This window comes from Somniosus microcephalus, chromosome 9, assembly GCF_052327205.1.
Source record: "Somniosus microcephalus isolate GS21.2 chromosome 9, FLI_Smic_1.0, whole genome shotgun sequence".
Lineage (NCBI taxonomy): Eukaryota > Metazoa > Chordata > Chondrichthyes > Squaliformes > Somniosidae > Somniosus > Somniosus microcephalus.
In genome coordinates, this window is record NC_140995.1 from 108,461,319 (window position 1) to 108,480,998 (window position 19,680).

Genomic DNA, 19,680 nt, shown 5'->3' on the forward strand with positions numbered 1-19,680 from the left:
TAAATTACTGTCACCTGGTATTTGAATCACTACATGAACAATGACAGGGTAAGTGTCAATTCCATTCATAATCTTAAACTTCCTCAAAAAGTGTTCCCTTTTCCAAAGAAATGAATCCCAATTTACTTAACCTTTCTCAAAAACTAAAATTTCTGATATTCAGAACATCTCCACTGCTCGCCTCTGCATCCCTCTCAAGAACAAGAAGAGCTTAAAAAAAAAACTCAATGTCGAGCCCTGGGGTGGGTGGAAAGGGTACTCAACCATAAGAATAAAAAGATAGCTGCAGAAAATTTGGCTAAACGTCCCAGCATGTTGATTATAAATCAGCGAAGCTAGATCCCAATTCTGGCCAGAAGGACAATAACAAGATTTTAAATAAACTGCAGTCTACTGAGCACAACAGCGTGGGAGTCAAGCATGACTGTGCAGTAACAAGTTTATACTGGTCACTGGTTTAGTTTCAACTGGTTAGTTAAATCAAGAGTCCTTCCAATAAGGAGATCACACCAAGTCTGTGCTTTCAGTGTTTATTCTCATCTCCTGAGGGACTGGCTTATACAATGCCACAGGTGACAGCAGCCTCTCCAATGCATCAATTAGTTGCCAAGGTCCCAAATCCTCCATCTTCTCCAGCTTAAACAGACAGAGTCAATGTATTAAATACAAAACTTATTAGAAGGCAGACAGAAAGACAGACTACTTCCATTACCCAATTCTGCACAAGAAAAACTCCCAAAAATGAAATGTCTTAAAAAAAAACTTTGAATTTCACAGGCTTTCTAGTTTTTGTCATTGGTATGATGGTCCAGAGTCAGATTTGCTACATCAAAAAGAACAGATCAGATATTTAAAAAAAAGAACAGATCAGAAATGGGAGGGATTGAAGCAAGTCAGACCATCAAACAGAGGTAGGTTTGAAATGTGTGCACATAAATGCACCAAGTATATGAATAAAACTGGTGAACTAAAGGCACAAATTGCTATGAAGGGAATGATTTGGTACTATTAACAGAGACATACATGCCTTAGGCTAGGGCAGGACTGGGAGCTGAACGTTCCCAACTACAAAATATTCAGGAGGGATACAGGTGAGGTGGCTGTTAATCAAAGATTCTAAAACAGCACCAGAGCACAAGGATGACACTGGGGATACTGCAAAAGTTGAATCTATTTGACCAGAATTAGGGAATAAGAAGGGAACTGTTACTCTATTGGAAGTATTTTATAGACCCAATGGTAGATAGGAGAGAGAAAGAGATGTATAGACAAATTAGAGAAAAATGCAGGAACAAGCTATAATAATGGGTGGCTTTAATTAACCAAATAATAAATGGAGTGAAGAGTAATCTAAGTGGCAAAGGAGTGTAGGAGTTTTCAGTGTGCTCAGGACTGTTTTCTAGATCCGTCCGTTTTTAGTCCAACAAGGAAGCAGTGATGAATCTAGTTGTAGGAAATAAACTGGGCAAGTAATACAAAACTGCATATAGTGAGATGATTGGGTAATTCCCCCCATCAATCACGCCTGGATTTACTTTACGTTCAGTTCATAGAGACTCTTTAAATAGACTCTAAATAAACTTTCTTTGCTGTTTGCTATAAAATACACTCCAACTGATTGGCTGACAGTGGTGTCATTAGACTCTCCATGATATGGGGTACTTTGACTTAATTTTCAGTGTGGTAGTGGGAGTCAAGAGTACAGTAGGAGGAAGTAACACAATTAGACAAAGTAACTACAGATAAGATGCTATTGAGAAATTGGTGGAAAAGGCACCAGGACCGATGGCATTTAAAAAATTAATTCTTGGGACCCAGTCTTTACCTCGCCCCTCTTCATCCCCCAACCCACTACTACTACTCAACCAATGACTGGCTCTCCTGGTGCCACCTCAGGATCAAGTACCTCCTAGACTAGCCCAAGCTTCCCTCTGCTCTGATTTAGGCATTCTTCACTGTGCCTACTGTAGCTTCTACCATTGACTCTAGCAAAGTAGCTTCCCTCCCAAACCCTCTACCACCTAGAAGGACAAGGGCAGCAGGCACATGGGAACACCACCACCTGCAGGTTTCCCTCCAAGTCACACACCATCCTCACTTGGAAATATATCGCTGTTCCTTCATCGCCGCTGCATCAAAATCCTGGAACTCTCTCCCTAAAAGCACTGTGGGAGTACCTTCACCTCACAGATCGCAGCAGTTCAAGGCAGCGGCTCACCAGCACCTTCTCAAGGGCAATTGGGGATGAGCAAAAATGCTTGCCTTGCCAGCGACGCCCACATCCCAGGAACAAATAAAAAATGTTGCCTCATTCCCCACTACTGGTACAAATCCCACCCACCACTTTTGGGAGTAAATCTCTCCCACTTCCTCCTTGTCCCATGTACACTCACTGCATAAGTCTGCCACCATCTTCGATAACCTCCTCTACCTCACCTTTAATAAGTGCGCTCTTTTGTGAATAATGTTTTCACAATCTGCAATCTCAATCAACATCCTGGGCTTCACCGAAACCTGGTTGGCGGACCATGATTCCTTCCACCTCATGAGGGCACCTCACCCAGGTACACATTCTCTGCCCTAATTGTCACAGCCCCCATCACCATGTCCAATGTCAACTTGTCACATCCCGTCACACCATTTCCTTTGTACTCTGATTTTTCTGCACTCCTTCGCCCTCAACCTCGTCTTACACAACTCCTCACTCATATCCCCCCCCATAACCTTTACATCACACAGGGCTTTGCCACCTCATCACCTTTTACCACCTCTTGAGCATCTCCTTCAAAGTCCTCATCGTCTCTCCCAAAGCCTGGGGAATCTGACTACTGAAATCTCATCCCTTCTTACTTAGTATGCAAAATAAATGAAACCTAGAAACATAGAAGATTGGAGCAGGAGTAGGCCATTCGGCCCCTCGAGCCTGCTCCGCCATTCAATGAGATCATGGCTGATCATCCAAATTCAGTACCCTGTCCCTGCTTTCTCCCCATATCCCTTGAGCCTTAAGAAATATATATAACTCCTTCTTGAATATATTTAATGAATTGGCCTCAACTGCCTTCTGTGGTAGAGAATTCCACAGGTTCACCACTCTCTGGGTGAAGAAATTCCTCCTCTTCTCGGTCCTAAATGGATTACCCCTTATCTTTAGACTGTGAGCCCTGGTTCTGGACTCCCCCGCCATCGGGAACATCCTTCCTGCATCTAGTCTGTCTAGTCCTGTTAGAATTTTATAAGTTTCAATGAGATCCCCTCTCATTCTTCTAAACTCCAGCGAATATAACCCCAATCGACCCAAGCTCACCTCGTACGTCATTCCTGCCATCCCAGGAATCAGTCTGGTGAATCTTCGCAGAACTCTCTCCATGGCAAGAACATCCTTCCTCAGATAAGGCGACCAAAACTGCACACAATACTCAAGGTGTGGTCTCACCAAGGCCCTGTACAACTGCAGCAAGACATCCTTGCTCCTGTACTCGAATCCTCTCGCTACGAAGGCCAACACACCATTTGCCTTCTTAACCGCCTGCTGCACCTGCATGCTTACCTTCAGCGACTGGTGCACAAGGACACCCAGGTCTCGTTGCACTTCCCCTTTTCCCAATCTATTGCCGTTCAGATAATAATCTGCCTTTCTGTTTTTGCCACCAAAGTGGATAACCTCGCATTTATCCACATTATACTGCATCTGCCCAATCTGTCCAAATCGTACTGGAGTTTCTCTGCATCCTCCTCACAGCACACACACCCAGCTTTGTGTCGTCTGCAAACTTGGAGGTATTACATCTAATTCCCTTGTCTAGATTATTAATATATATTGTGAATAGCTGGGGACCAAGCACCGATCCCTGCGGTACCCCACTAGTCACTGCCTGCCACTCGGAAAAAGACCAGTTTATTCCAATTTCTGATGAAGATGACAATGGAGGGAACCAATCAGCTAGCAAACGGTGTCTTAGCTCCATGCGTACAATGGTGACTGTGCAGGCTGGAGGAGTTTTGTAATTGTTTCCCAGTTAGCATCGATACTTGGCCTTAGTGGGACTATGAATGTTGTAGACAGAATCATGGAAGATGTTGAGCAGGTAGCGATATTCTGGAGGGCAGAGAGTCATTTAGGGTGTCAGAGTAGGGACAGCGTGAAAAGTTTTTTTTTATAAAAGGTGTGAGGTGATGATGGATGGCTTGGAAGTCGGCAGGGCGATGTGGACTGAAGGAAATGAGATGTCCTTGTCAGTGATCAAAGCACTGGAGGTGGCAAAGTTTTGTGTGATGTCAAGGTTATGGGCGAGTATGAGTGAAGAGTTGTGTAGGGCAAAGTTGAGGGAGGATGATTGCAGAAAAATCAGAGTACAATTTCCACCTCCATATCTTTAAAAGATGCTAGCTTCACCAGTTGTCCCCACCACCTTAATCAATACTATGGGGCCGTGCAAGTTCCGGGTTTAGGTATGCGAAGCGCATGCGTGAAAACCCAGAACTTGCGATCTGTCAAGAATTCTCTTAACAAATCATCCACATCCCCGGGAGAAGGGCATCTGCGGGCGGAGAGTTGCGCTATTTGCCCAACTTCTGCCCAGCGAATGCCCTTGAAATGCTTACGCCTGGTAAAAGCAGGTGTAAGACCTGCCTCTACCAGCGTTAACAGTTTTAAAAAAAGAAACTTTTATTAGTCATATACGTTAAAAACCCTGTCCAATAATGTAAGTTTATTTTTAGCCCCATTAAAACATATACATTTAAAAAAATTAAGTGTTTAAAATATTTAATCAAATGTCATTTTAATTAATTATAAATAAGTAATTTTTTTTAAATTTCATGTGTTCGTGTATTTTAAAAAAAAGTGATCCCCATCATACTTATGGGGATTCCATAGGTACGGAATTCCCATAAGTATGACAGGGATTCCCTTCTTTCATTGGCTGGGCCAGCCCACGTGGGCCTCTACCCGCGGGTACCTGATGCGCTATCAATTCTAATAAAAGGCTGGGCAGAGTTCAGAACGACAGGCTTTTATTAACTACTGAATTGCACTTCAGACAGATCAGGACTATGCCTCTAGTGGACGACCGAATGCCAGGAGCTGCCATGCGGCCGCTCTTATACTCGGTAGCCCAGGGGCGGAGTCAGCTGAGGCATAGTCAGGCACAACAGTGAAACAAGAGTGAACGACAACAACAACAACAAGTGAACACAGTGAACTACAGTGGTTTACCACAGTACCGAGGCGCCCAGGAGCGTGAATCTACGGACCACCAGGTAAATTCATAGATTTTTTGCAGGTCGGAGGCATCTGCCCATGGGAAGCCTCCAACTGCAAATTTTGAGCCTAAATCTGTTTCCACAAACAAATCCTCACACTACTGCAGATTTTTTAAAATATTCGTTCCTGTGATTTGGGCGTCACTGGCAAGGCCTGCATTTATTGTCCATCCCTAATTGCCCTCAAGGTGGTGGTGAGCCGTCTTCTTGAACCGCTGCAATCCGTGTGGTGAAGGTACTCCCACAGTGCTGTTAGGAAGGGAGTTCCAGGATTTTAACTCAGCGACGATGAAGGAACGGCGATAAATTTCCAAGTCAGGATGATGTGTGACTTGGAGGGAAACTTGGATGTGGTAGTGTTCCCATGCGCCTGCTGCCCTTGTCCTTCTAGGTGGTAGAGGCCGCGGGTTTGGGAAGTTCTGCCGAAGCAGCCTTGGCGAGTTGCTGCAGTGCATCTTGTAGATGGTACACACTGCAGCCACGGTACGCCGGTGGTGGAGGGAGTGAATGTTTAAGGTGGTGGATGGGGTGCCAATCAAGCGGGCTGCTTTGGATGGTGTCGAACTTCTTTAGTGTTGTTGGAGCTGCACTCATCCAGGCAAGTGGAGAGTATCCCATCACACTCCTGACTTGTGCCTTGTAGATGGTGGAAAGGCTTTGGGGAGTCAGGAGCTGAGACACTCGCTGCAGATTATCCAGAAAATTAATGACAAACTCAAAACACTTAAAAAATTTTTTTTTTAAAAAGCCACTTACTTTGACTTCCCTCCTCTGCTCCTTCCATCCATACCTCTAATGTCAAGCATGGACTTCACCATCTCTAAAATTGAAACTAATTGCGTGCTAGCTTCTGCCTCCTCCACTCCCTCTCGTGCAGGAACCAACAATGCCCAACCGCCCAGCTCTCCCCAAAGTCCAGACTTCAAATCAATAACTTCTGCTTCCAGCTCTCCTCCTTGTCATCAAGCTCATCTACTTTGTGAAGCCCACCTCCTGTAGCCTTGAGCTCCCTCCCAACCATGTAACTACATTTCCTTGGCACTACACTTGCCCACATCAATGGCTCCATTTCCATCATCATTTGCTCAAAAAGGCTACTCTCAAGCACACCGCACTCTCTAAACATGAATCTCCAAACTCCTTTTTGCTCTCCAAGTTCCTAGAATATGTCACCACCGCTCAAATCTCACTCCCTATCTGAATTGGTTCAGTCCACTTCCCTCCATGCCCAAAGCACACCCTTTGTGACTAATAGTTTCCTCGTCCTCTCCGTGGTATTTCACATGTGGATCTCTCCATCCTCCACTATCTCTATTGTCCCATCTCCACAGCTCTCTTGTAAATATCCAAACCAGTACTGCCCTTCCCCCTTCCTTCGTTAAATCTAGGAATCCAGTGAACCAAACCCACACCACCTTGTAGTTCTGCAACACTGTCAGATACCTGGAGCCAGTTCTGCCTAACTCCAGGACCATTCTTCCCATGGTACCAAAGCTCAGGGCTTCAAACATCATCAAAGCCCAGGACCACTCCCAAGTTCTCAGAATAATGGACAGTCATTGAATTCAATCCCTAAAACATACCAGTAAAAATCCAAGAACACCATGTAATAAAAACAGAATTTGACTTATTCAGTTACCATACATCAGTAGCCTTGATAATAGGTTGTGTGTTACATAGTTTGGAGATGGCACTCCCCAGCAATGCATGAGGTCCAGAAACAAAATCCTGGAGTGGAGTGGGGCTTGAACCAACAACTTTCTGACTCAAGCAAACAGTGCTGCCAATTGAGCCATGCTAATAATGACAAATGTGTTAAAATGCAGGAGGTATTGTGCCATGGTGATTTTACTTGAACATGAGGATGTGCAGTTATGAAGCACAGCCCTTTATAGAAATTCTCAGTTCTTCTGTACTGACATTCTATCTGAAGTTTAAAAATCCTTTATAGTACAAAGTCAAAGTACAAAGACAATCTGTAACATCTGGTAGTTGCCTAATCTTTTCAAAGATCATAAAACGTTTTGAATATAATGACATTTATCAAGTTTTTGATCAGCAATCACCAATAAACTGGAGATAACAGTCCATTATTCCAACTTATTCCCAAAAGAATGTCTGCTAAATATTTTTCCACATTAATGTAAACATATGCAAAATAAAGTATGGCAATAATGATTTTAAAAAGTTATTTTCTCAAACAGAAATTAGGCAGGTGTCTTAATGCACATCAAACTGCACAGGTCACCAGTTAATATGTAAAACTAAGCAATAGCCCTATGTAGCCATCTTGTAGCTTATACGATTGGAATTTAAAAATAAAAAAAGTTTAAAAAAAATCTAATCCAGAGAAACTAAATTTTTAGGAAGCTTTAAGAGAATAAGGATCTAAAAGTAGACCCATAAGCTGATGTACAATCTGCTTATGTCAACACTAAGTACATTAAGAGCAGCTACTTCTTAAGCATTAAACACTCCTCATAAACAGTCAGAAAGACATCCATCTTTAAGACTACAGTATGTCAATATACTGTAGCTACCAATGGGAGACTGGTAGCAATACAGTGCAATACACAGCCAGCAGACCTGAATTATGCACACGCAGCTCGGTGACTGGCGACACTATGTGTGTTTAGACATGTGTGTGGAACTTCACTCCCAGTTGGATTATTTTTTAATATACCAGAAATCAGACAAGAGCATTGCTTCTCAATGTTTCTTAAAAAGTCAAAAGTAGGTTTCTAAAAGTTCCCAGAAGACCCGTGCACTTTGTGGCTGTAGATCAGACTGGAGTAATATTGCACCAAATGTAGTGGTATAACAGCAACCCAAAACATACAGTGCACAAAGTGAACAAAACCTCCTAAAATGGAGCCATTTCTTTCATCACACTCAATTTAATTTTATTATCCGTTGTTTTGCACTGCTCTGGTCAGAGATATTAATTTAGGCTCCTGCTCGCGTTACCATTAGGGCACATTCCTGGTACTTCCATAGGAAATGCTGCGCTCCCAACAGCCAGAACACTATCTGGAATAGCAGGCAAATGGTGAATAATGAACCCCACCCCGCCTCCTGTAGGGACTCTTTTCCATTCTCCTAGTTTCTCCGTCTCCGCCGCATCTGCTCCAACGATGCCACCTTCCATACCAGTGCTTCCTTTTTCCTCAACCGAGGATTCCCCTCTGTGGTTGACACGGCCCTCGACCATGTCCGTTCTATCTCCCGCATTACTGCCCTCACCCCTGCCCCTCCCTCCCAGAACAACGATAGAGTTCCCCTTGTCCTCACCTTTCACCACCCACCAGCCTCCACATTCAACGGATCATCCTCCGCCATCTCCAACGTGATCCCACCACCAAATGCATCTTCCCCTCACCTCCCTTTTCAGTATTCCATAGGGACCGCTCCCTCTGCAACACCCTAGTCCACTCCTCTACCACCCCCAGCACCCCTTCCCCTTCGCCCGGCACCTTCCCGTGCAAGCGCAGGAGATGCAACACATGCCCTTATACCTCCCCCCTTCCCACTGTCCAGGGCCCCAAACACCCCTTCCAGGTGAAACAGCGATTTACTTGTACTTCTTGCAATTTAGTATACTGCATTCGCTGCTCACGATGTGGTCTCCTCTACATTGGGGAGACCAAACGCAGATTGGGTGACCACTTTGCGGAACACCTCCGTTTAGTCCGTAAGGGGGACCCCGAGCTCCCGGTGGCCTGGAACTTTAATTCACCGCCCCATTCCCACTCAGACCTCACCGTCCTCGGCCTCTTGCATTGTTCCACGGAAGCTCAAGGAACAGCACCTCATCTTTCGATTAGGCACTCTACAGCCCTCTGGACTCAACAGAGTTCAACAATTTCAGATCATAACCTCGGCCTTAATCACATATATATTTTCTTTTTTTTTAATCCACACTTTGTTTGGCCCTTTATTTTCTTCCCTCCCACATGGCAGCTGTCCTTCATTCTGCCAGCGCAATTCACACCTCATCTAGAGCCATCCTTTGTTCCTTAACCTGTCCCATTACCATCGCCACTCACCATGAATATCTCAATGTCTCTTAATCTCTCCTGCTTTCTATCCTATCACTGACCTTCCCTTTTGTTCTTTCATCCCCTCCCCCTTTTCCCAGCCCCTAAACTTGCTTTCCATTTCCTGCTTTTTCCGCAGTTCTGACGAAGGATCATCGACCTGAAACGTTAACTGTTTCTCTCTCCACGGATGATGCCTGGCCTGCTGAGTTTTTCCAGCATTTTCTGTTATTTCGTGAATAATGAATCCTTTTACTAATGAGATGCACGCAAGATAATACGGATTACCACCGCAAATTCCTCACCTCTCCGGCTGATGGACAAAATAAGACAGTCTACTTTGGCCTACAACCACAAAATCAGGCTTATTGAGAAGTAGGAGCGAACACAACAGACTTCACCAGATTACAGAACTTCAAATAACTCAGTCTCTTCAAAATAGTAAAAATCGCAAAGCCTGAATGTGTCTCAATTTGGAACACACAACTGCAACAAAGCACTTTTAAGCAAGATCAAACTCTAAGAGTCCTAAGTAAACCTCCTCACATACAGAAAAGTACTGAATTAGGAAAGGTCTCCACCATTTATTTCTCTATCAAGCAAACATTGAGCATGAAGGAGTCAAACACCAACAGCATGAACCTCGCTGAAATGTCTGCTATAGAGTCATCTGCTAGGGTGTCATCAATCCTAAACAATAGTCAGTCTCTTGCTTGTTGCCCAGTAGTCAAGTTTTTAAAAAAAAAAAATATCTTTCTAGATAGGTTGCATGTTTAGTGCTGTAGTCCTTAACTGGATTAATTGCCAGATCAGACAGCCAGTTTTGTTTGATAGCAAAATACTGCAGATGTTGGAAATCCGAAATAACAGAAAATGCTGGAAAAACTCAGCAGGTCAGGCAACATCCGTGGAGAGAAATTTGAGTTGACGTTTCGGGTCGAACCCTTCTTCAAAACTGGAAAGAAAATCTGCGATCTGACAAAAGAAGTAAAAGAAACAAAAGCAGAGAAAGAGACAATAAAAGGTGTTCGAAGCTAGACGAGATGGTAATAGGCTGAGATTAGGTGTGAAGTGTACTGGCAGGGCAAGAGATAGCTGCCAGGTGTGAGAGAGAAACAAAAGGAAAGGGGGGGGGGGGGGTGGAGAAAGGAGTGGAAAAATTACAAGAAAAATGTAATAGGGGCCGAGGTTATGATCTGAAATTGTTGAACTCGATATTGAGTCCAGAAGGCTGTAAAGTGCCTAATCGGAAGATGAGGTGCTGTTCCTCGAGTTTACATTGAGCTTTCGTGGAACAATGCAAGAGGCCGAGGACGGTGAGGTCCGAGTGGGAATGGAGCGGTGAATTAAAATGACAGGCGACCGGAAGCTCGGGGTCACCCTTACGGACTGAACAGAGGTGTTCGCAAAGCGGTCACCCAATCTGCGTTTGGTCTCCCCAATGCAGAGGAGACTGCATCGTGAGCAGCGAATACAGTATACAGGTAGACTATCCTTTATCCGAAAACCTCGGGACCAGCCGTGTTTCGGATTTCGGAAGGTGGGTCGGCGGGGGTCCGCAGTCGTGGCTTGTCCGTCGCTGCTAGCCTGGAATGCAATGAAGTTCCGCATTTCCACCAACAGGTCGTCGTGCTCGGTCGGAACAGGGGCCGGCACCGCCGCGGGCTCAGAGCTCTCGTTGCTTTCAAGCCTTTGGAAGAGAGTCAGGTGGTTCCGCGGGGGGGTCGTGCGCACGACTTACGCTGACCCTCTGCCCAGCGTAAGTCGTGCGCCACTCTGGTCATGTCGTGCGCACGACTTACGCTGACCGAAAAAACCTTCGGTTTTTAGAGGGTTTTGGTTTTCGGAAGTTCGGATAAAGGGTAGTCTACCTGTACTAGATTGCGAGAAGTACAAGTAAATCGCTGTTTCACCTGGAAGGGGTGTTTGGGGCCCTGGACAGTGGGAAGGGGGGAGGTATAGGGGCAGGTGTTACATCTCCTCTGCTTGCACGGGAAGGTGCCAGGCGAAGGGGAAGGGCTGTTTGGGGTGATAGAGGAGTGGACTAGGGTGTCTCGGAGGGAGCGGTCCCTACGGAATGCTGAAAGGGGAGGGGAGGGGAAGATACGTTTGGTGGTGGGATCACTTTGGAGGTAGCAGAAATGCCGGAGGATGATCCGTTGAATGTGGAGGCTGGTGGGGTGAAAGGTGAGGACAAGGGGAACCCTATCGTGGTTCCGGGAGGGAGGGGCAGGGGTGAGGGCAGAAGTGCAGGAGATAGAACTGACACGGTCGAGGGCAGTGTCTCCAGCATTCTCTTGTAAACAGAAAGGTGAGAAAGCTTCCAACTCTCATTGCATGTCCATGGCCATGCAAATGCACCTCAAACGCAATTTAAGTCAAAAAATAAAAGGAATTCGCACTGGTCCAGATTCGCGTATTCCATCTGGACTAGGTGCTCCCTAAAGTGCAGCAGACAATTTAAAGTAATTACGGTAGAGACCAGACAAACTCACGTTAAAGAAACATTAAAACATGTAGATTTTTACGTTGATTGAAAACAAGGCAGAACTCCAATCCATCAATAGATTTACAGAACCATGAGTTTATATAAACTGCTTATTTTCATAAAATGTGGCTTGGGTACACAAAATACAGGCATATTACGAAATAGGTTTCCACCATCTAATCTACTTGCTTCAACTATTTACATGAAAAGTGGCAAGTTCCTAGGTTACAGAAAAAGGTCGCTTTCCCTTTCATTCTTCCTCCCTTTCTCCACCTAACCCCACTAAAAAGAACTGCGCTCAATTACACTGCTTTATTCAGAATCCAGAATGTGGGAAAAACTCTTGCCTCTCCTGTGGGTGGCAACCCATGCTGGTATACAGTTGCTAGGGCACATTGTTTAAGGCAGAGCAGAGGGAATGTTACTACGCATCTAACTATGCTACATTTGACCTGGGAGTACTTGATGCACTGGGTGCCTTAAAAGGAAACTGTTCCATTCTGCAGTATCAGCATCAGGAACACAAGAATTCAACAACTTGCATTTATGCAGCATGTACAAAAACTTCAAGGTTTTTCCAGAGGTGTTGCCAAAAAAAATCGACATCAAGCTATAGTAGGAGACCAAAAGCTTGGTCAAAGAGGTAGATTTTAAGGAGGGTCTTAAATGAGAAAGAGATGAGAAGAATTTTAATGACTTAGAGTGTTACAGATTTTGGGGCAACTGAAAGCACGGCAGCCAATGGTAGTGGGGAGGGGAGGAATTCACAAAAAGGCCAGCGTCAAATCGTTTTTTTGGGGGGGGGGGGGGGGGGGGAAAAGAGAGTGTTATAGGGCTGGAATAGGTTACAGGGATAGGGAAGGGAGAGGCCATGAATGGATTCCAATACAAGAATGAGAATTTTAAATTGTAAAAGTTGGGAGACCAGGAGCCAAGGACTAGGGAGATGGGCAACAGGACCTGGTGCGGAATAGGATACAGGCAGCAGAGTTTGATGAAGTTTACAGAAGGTGGAGGATGGAGAGCATTGGCATAGTTGAGTGGTGGCAAAGGCATGGATGAGGGTTTCAGCAGCAGATGGACTGAGACAGGGGCGGAGTTATGGGAAGGGGGGGGGAGGAGGTAGTAGGTGGTTTTTGTGGTGATGGGGATATGGAGTCGGAAGTTCAGCTTGGGCTTGAATAGGATGTCAAGGTTGAGAACCATCTGGTTCAGTCGGAGACAGTGATCGGGGAAGGGGATGGAATCGGTGGCAAGGGGACAAAGTTTGTGGTGGGGCCAAAGAAAATGGCTTTTGTCTTCAGTGTTTATGTGGTAGAAACTGCGGATCATGCAAGACTGCATGTTGGATAAGCAGTCTGACAACAGAGAGGCAGTGGAGGGGTTGAAACAGGCAGTGGAGCGAGATAGATCTGGGTGTTATCAGCATTTCTGTGGAAGCCATCCACATATCTGCAGATTATGTTGCCATGGGGCAGCTTGTAAATGAGGAAAAGAAACTAAGAATTAGGAGCAGGAGTAGGTTATACGGCCCCTCGAGCCTGCTCCACCATTCAATAAGATAATGGCTGACCTTCAACCTCAGCTCCACTTTCCTGCCCTATCCCCACATTCCTTAATTCCTCTGGAGTCCAAAAATCTATCGATCTCAGCCTTGAATATACTCAACAGCTCAGTATCCACAGCCCTTTGGGGCAGAGAATTCCAAAGATTCACCACCCTCTGAGTGAAGAGATTCCTCCTCATCTCAGTCTTAAAAGCCTTACCCTGAGACTATGCCCCCTAGTTACAGACTCTCCAGCCAGGGGAAACAATCACTCAGCATTTATCCTGTCAATCCCCCTCAGAATCTTATCTCTTTCAATGAGATCACCTCTCATTCTTGTAAACTCCAGGGTATTTGTTGGCTTTTAGTCCTATTAGTTTCTCAAGTACTTTTTCTCTACTGATATTGATTACTTTAAGTCCCTCACTCTCATTAGACTCTTTGTTCCCTACCATTTTTGGTACACTACTTGTGCTTTCTACTGTGAAGACAGATACAAAATATTTGTTTAAAGCCTCTGCCATTTCCTTGTTCCCCAATATAATTTCTCCTGTCTCAGCCACTAAGGGACCAACGCTTACTTTTGCGGCTCTCTTCTTTTTACATACTTGTAGAAGCTCTTGCAATCTGTTTTTATATTTCTTGCTAATTTACACTCATTCTATTTTCTCCCTCATCAATTTTTTGGTCATCCTTTGCTGGTTTCTAAAGCTCTCCCAAACCTCAGGCTTACTACTATTCTTTGCAACATTATAAGCCTTTTCTTTTAATCTAATACTATATCCTTAACTTCTTTAGTTAGCCATGGATGGCTCACTTTTCCCACGGAGCGGTCAAGGATAGATACATGGGGTCTCCAGAAGTAACTGTACAGGCCAGGAGGAGAAGCCGTTGCTGGAGATACTCTGGCTACAATTGGAAAGGCAAGAGTGGAGCCAAGTGAGGGCAGCCTGAATCAGCTGGACAATGCAGTCGTGCTGGAGAAGGATGTTGTGGTAGGTTGCAGGGAGATAGAATGCACCACGGTCACAGTCAGAGGAGGACACGTGACTTTGCTTAGGGCCATTTGCTGTGGTGGCAGGGGTGGAAACCGGATTGGAGATTCAAAAAGGGAACGATGGGCACAAATTTAGGCAGCTACAAGACTTTCAAGGACTTGAGAGGAAAGGGAGGTTGGAAATGGGACAGTAGTTTGCAAGAACAGAGGGTGAAGGGTAGGTTTTGAAGAGTGGGTGATGACATATAAAGACTTTGCCCCATCTTTAGTTAAACCTTCAAAGTTGCAATGTCCTTCTAGTAAAGGACTGTAACTGTTCTCCACAACAGAAGTCAGGGTCAGAAACGCAAGTATTAGTAGACTCTACAGGACAGTTATAAGAATTTCAGTCTATGTAAGTGAGCATAAGATTAGAAGGGAAGAGAAGGTAAAGGGGAGATTTGATATAAGTGTTTAAAAAACTTGAAGGGTTTTGACAGAGTAAATAAGGAGAAACTGTTTCCACTGGCAGGAGTGTTGGTAACCAGAGGACACAGATTTAAGCTAATTGGCTAAAGAACCAGAGGGGAGATAAGGATTTTTTATTTTATGGTGAGTTATGATGATCTGGAATGCACTGCCTGAAAGGGTGGTGGAAGCAGATTCAACAGTAACTTTCAAAAGGGAATTGGACAAATGCTTGAAAAGGTAAAATTTGCAAGGCTCTGGGGAAAGAACAGGGGAGTGAGACTAATTGTCTCTTTTCAAAGAGCCGGCACAGGCACAATGGGCCGAATGGCTTCCTTCTGTGCTGTACGATTCTTCCTCAAAATCAATTACTCATAATTCGCAAGTTAACTTAAACCACCCCAACCAAGATTTAAGTTAAGTTATTTACTCAAATTACCCATACATTCACCATTGAAATCTATAGAACCAATAATTGTTCCAATTTATTTCATAAACAATCTTGTGTTAGAAACAACTTCTTTGAAACTCAGTTTGACCAAATTTATAAACTTTCACTGATTTTTATTTTGAAGAAAAAGTATTTTCTAAACACTGATTCAGGAACCCTGCTTTGATGGTTTCCTCTACACTTTTATTAATGCATGCACCAGCGTCCCTTTGGAGTTTTCATAGTCGAACGTGAATACACTGGTATAAGGAAGTCTTGGAATGATAGAATACAGCACAGGAGGCCATTCGGCCCATCATTCCTGTGCCAGCTCTTTGATGGAGCTATCCAATCAGTCCTACTCCCCTCCCTCCACTCTTTTCCCTCAGCCCTGCAAATGTTTTCCCTTGAAGTATTTATCCAGTTACCTTTTGAAAGTTACTATGAATCTGCTTCCATCATCCTTTCAAGCAGTGCATTCCAGATCACACAACTTGCTGTGTAACAAAACAGTTGCCTCTGGTTCTTTTGCCAATCACCTTGAATCTGCGTCCTCTGGTTACCCAGCCTTCTGCCACTGGAAACTGTTTCTCCTCACTTTCTCAAAACCCTTCATGATTTTGAACACCTCTATCAAATCTCCCATTAACCTTCGCTGCTCCAAGGAGAACAATCCCTGCTTCTCCACATAACTGAAGTCTTTTCATCCCTGGTACCATTCTAATAAATCTCTTCTGCACAGTCTCCAAGGCCTTGACATCCTTCCTGTGGTGCCCAGAATTGAGGACATTTGTCCTCACCAGCTGAGGCCTAACCAGCATTTTGTAAAAGGTTTAGCATAACTTCCTTGCTTTTGAACCATGCCTCTATTAATAAAGCCAATGATTCGATATGTTTTAACAGCCTTCTCAACTTGTCCTGCCACCTTCAAAGATGTATATACATACACCCACCCCCAGGTCTCTCTCTTCCTGCACCACCTTCAAAATTGTACCATTTAGTTTATATTGCCTCTCCTCATTCTTCCAACCAAAATGTATCACTTCACACTTCTCTGCATTAAAGTTCATCTGCCATGTGTCTGCCCATTTCACCAGTCTATGTCCTCCTGAAATCTGTTACTATCCTCCTCATTGTTTACTACATTTCCAAGTTTCTTATAAATATATTAGAGACTATAGCCCAAGGGCATATTCACCACACTAACTATTCCTATGGCATTAGCCATGGCTCACTCTTCCCCACCACCACCCTCGGAATGGCTTCATCCCACCTCCTGGAGTAACACTTGTCCAAATCAAAAAGTTGAGTTTAATTCCCACTCCAGAGACTTGAGCGCAAAATCTAGACTGTGGGAAGTGCTGGCTTTCGGGTGAGACGTTAAACTGAGGCCCTGTCTGTCCTCTGAGGTGGGCCGAAAAGATCGATGGCACTATTTTGAAGAGGAGCATGGAGGTTCTCCCCAGTGTCCTGGCCAATATTTATTCCTCAACCTATGTCACAAACAGATTATCACGTTGCTGTTCGTGGGAGCTTGCTGTGCGCAAACTGGCTGCCACATTTCCTCCATTACAACAATGACTACACTTCAAAAGTACTTTAATGGCTGTAAAGCACTTTGAGACATCCTGAGGTCGTGAAAAGCATTATATAAATTAAAGTATGTTTTCCTTTTTACTTGCAACATGAACCACCTTGTTAAGCCATTAATATCAATCTACCAAATATAAATCTACCACATTCGAACCCACAAGCTGTACTGTTCTTTATTCTTCATCTTTTCCTCTTTCCCCACCCCTGAATCCAACACACCTTTCTGTTAGGCTACATCAGTTAATTCATTTTTAATTTTGTTTACGTTAGCTAAAAAGGAAAGAAGATTACAGACGATTAACTGGTTGATTAGAACAGCAGCAGGAAATGTGGCTGTATTATTAGGCCAGCTTTATCGTACAAAATGTACAATGAAAACGAAACAAACACCCAACACAACACCCAAGTTGTCTTTCGAAAAGCATTCTTGTGGTTACAGAACATTCCATTAGATGATAGCAGAACTTCCCAGGATTCTGACATATGGCTGACACCACATCAACTTCAACAACTGTCAGCTTCATCCCCAGCCCGCTTTCCTGGAGCGGCTTCACCCTCCTCCTCTTCCCCCAACTGCTTCACCCCCTCCTGTCTTTACCCGCCACACCCCGTCCAGGAACAGCTTCACCCCCAACCTCTTCTCCTCCCAGGACAGCTTCAGCCCCCCCTGTCCCCAACATCCCCACCACAAAAACAGCTCCACCACCCCCCACAAAAACAGCTCCACCACAACCATCCCCAACCCCAGAACAGCTCCACACCCCCCCCCAACCCCAGGACAGCTCAACCACCCACCTCCCAACCCCAGGAGAGCTCCACCACCCCCCCCAACCCCAGGACAGCTCCATTCCCCCCACAAACCTCCGCCTCTCCCAACCTCAGGACAGCTTCACCGCCCCCCCCAACCCCAGGACAGCTCCACCACCCCCAACCCCAGGAGGGCTCCACCACCCCCACCAACCCCAGGACAGCTCCATTCACCCCCTCCAACCTCCGCCTCTCCCAACCCCAGGACAGCTCCACCACCCCCCTCCTCCCCTCCCAACCCCAGGAGAGCTCCAGCCCCCTCCACAACCCCAGGACAGCTTCACCACCCAACCCCTCCCCCAAGACAGCTTCGACCCCCCCCCCAACCCCAGGACAGCTCAACCACCCACCTCCCAACCCCAGGAGAGCTCCACCCCCCCCCCCAACCCCAGGACAGCTCCATTCCCCCCACAAACCTCCGCCTCTCCCAACCTCAGGACAGCTTCACCGCCCCCCCCAACCCCAGGACAGCTCCACCACCCCCAACCCCAGGAGGGCTCCACCACCCCCACCAACCCCAGGACAGCTCCATTCACCCTCTCCAACCTCCGCCTCTCCCAACCCCAGGACAGCTCCACCACCCCCCTCCTCCCCTCCCAACCCCAGGAGAGCTCCAGCCCCCTCCACAACCCCAGGACAGCTTCACCACCCAACCCCTCCCCCAAGACAGCTTCGACCCCCCCCCCCCCCCAAGACAGCTTCACCCCACGCCTCCCCCCCTCAGGACAGCTTCACCCATCTCCCCCCCAACGACAGCTTCACCCCCGCCCAACCCAGGACAGTTTCACCCCCCACCACCCCCCCCAGGACATCTTCACCCCCCAACCCCACCCTCCCACGACATCTTCACCCCCCAACCCCACCCTCCCACGACATCTTCACCCCCAACCCCACGACAGCGTCACCCCCAAACCCCCCCCAGGACAGCGTCAACCCCCCTCCCCCCCCCCCCCAGGACAGCGTCACACCCCAGGATAGCGTCACCCCCCCCAACCCCACAGGACGTCACCCCCCCAACCCCACCCCAGGACAGCGTCAACCCCCAACCCCACCCCCAGCCTCCTCTCCACCCCCCTCTCAGGACAGCTTCACCGCACTTCATTAAAGGGGGTCTTCGCTGATTTAATTACTGAAGATTGAAACATTTGAAGCAGTCGAGAAATACAAGACCCAGTGGCATCTTTTCACCGCTCACAGCCGGAGCCCCAGCCGTGTGCCTGTGCTGTCTAAGTGGCGGCTTGCCCCACCGCCTGCTGGCACTGTTCCCTACCCGCAGCTCGGTGCTCCGCGCCCGGCCTGCCCGCCGCCGCCTCCGAGCCTCACCCGGCCGGGGAACAGGCGTCTTACCTCTGGCTGAACGGACAGTGCAAACAGAAAATAGCGCTCAGAGGAGAGGAATTGGATCTCAGTGGCGGGCGCTACCAGCGCCGCTCGATCCCTCGCTCACTCACTCCGTTCTCCCGGCTCCGCTCCGGCCCCGCGCTCGCTCGCTCACTCTCTCTCCCCCGCCGGCTGCACGGCGCACGCGCAAGCCCGCAGGAAGTGACGGCTAGCAAATGCCGGAAGTGCCCTGGGGAGCAACCGCCTAGACCACAGCTCCTCCCACCTTGTCCACAGCCAGATGGGCCCTGGGGAGCAACCGCCGAGACCACAGCTCCTCCTGCCTTGCACCATCATACCTTCTAACATTCAATCTCTCCTCCCCTTGCTTAAAATCTGTTACATCTTTAATTTTTTCCAGTTTTGATGAAGGGTCATCGACCTGAAATGTTAACTCTGTTTCTCTCTCCACAGATGCTGCCTGGTCTGCTGAGTGTTTCCAGCCTGTTCTGTTTTTACCAGTGCAGCAGCCCAGTGGTTTATGGTAATAGACCAGCAACCCAGCGCTCAATTTTTTTTAATAGCTGCTGATTTGTCCTGGGGGAAAAAAACTGATCCAATAATGCCCTACAAGGAACCTGCCACTCCCAGTTGGTCTGGCCAATGTGATTACAACCCCACACCATATGGTTGGTCCTCAAGGCGGGCTATAAATGCAGGATTACCAGCATCACCCACATCTCAAGGAAA

General features: G+C 46.5%; 1 protein-coding gene across 5 annotated transcripts in view; it reads right to left on the bottom strand.

Moving 5' to 3' along the window:
* The window catches only part of dnajc5ga (DnaJ (Hsp40) homolog, subfamily C, member 5 gamma a), a 104,475-nt gene extending 85,096 nt beyond the window's left edge, over window positions 1–19,379 (bottom strand). The window contains exon 1 of one of the 5 annotated variants that reach the window (XM_085996980.1): window positions 19,290–19,379. The gene's annotated coding sequence lies outside the window, so the exon portion shown is untranslated. Of the gene's footprint in view, window positions 1–18,957; window positions 19,147–19,216 lie in introns of those variants that run through there. The other 4 variants (XM_085996979.1, XM_085996978.1, XM_085996982.1 and 1 more) reach the window with 4 other exon arrangements.
* Window positions 19,380–19,680: the final 301 nt, after the last annotated feature.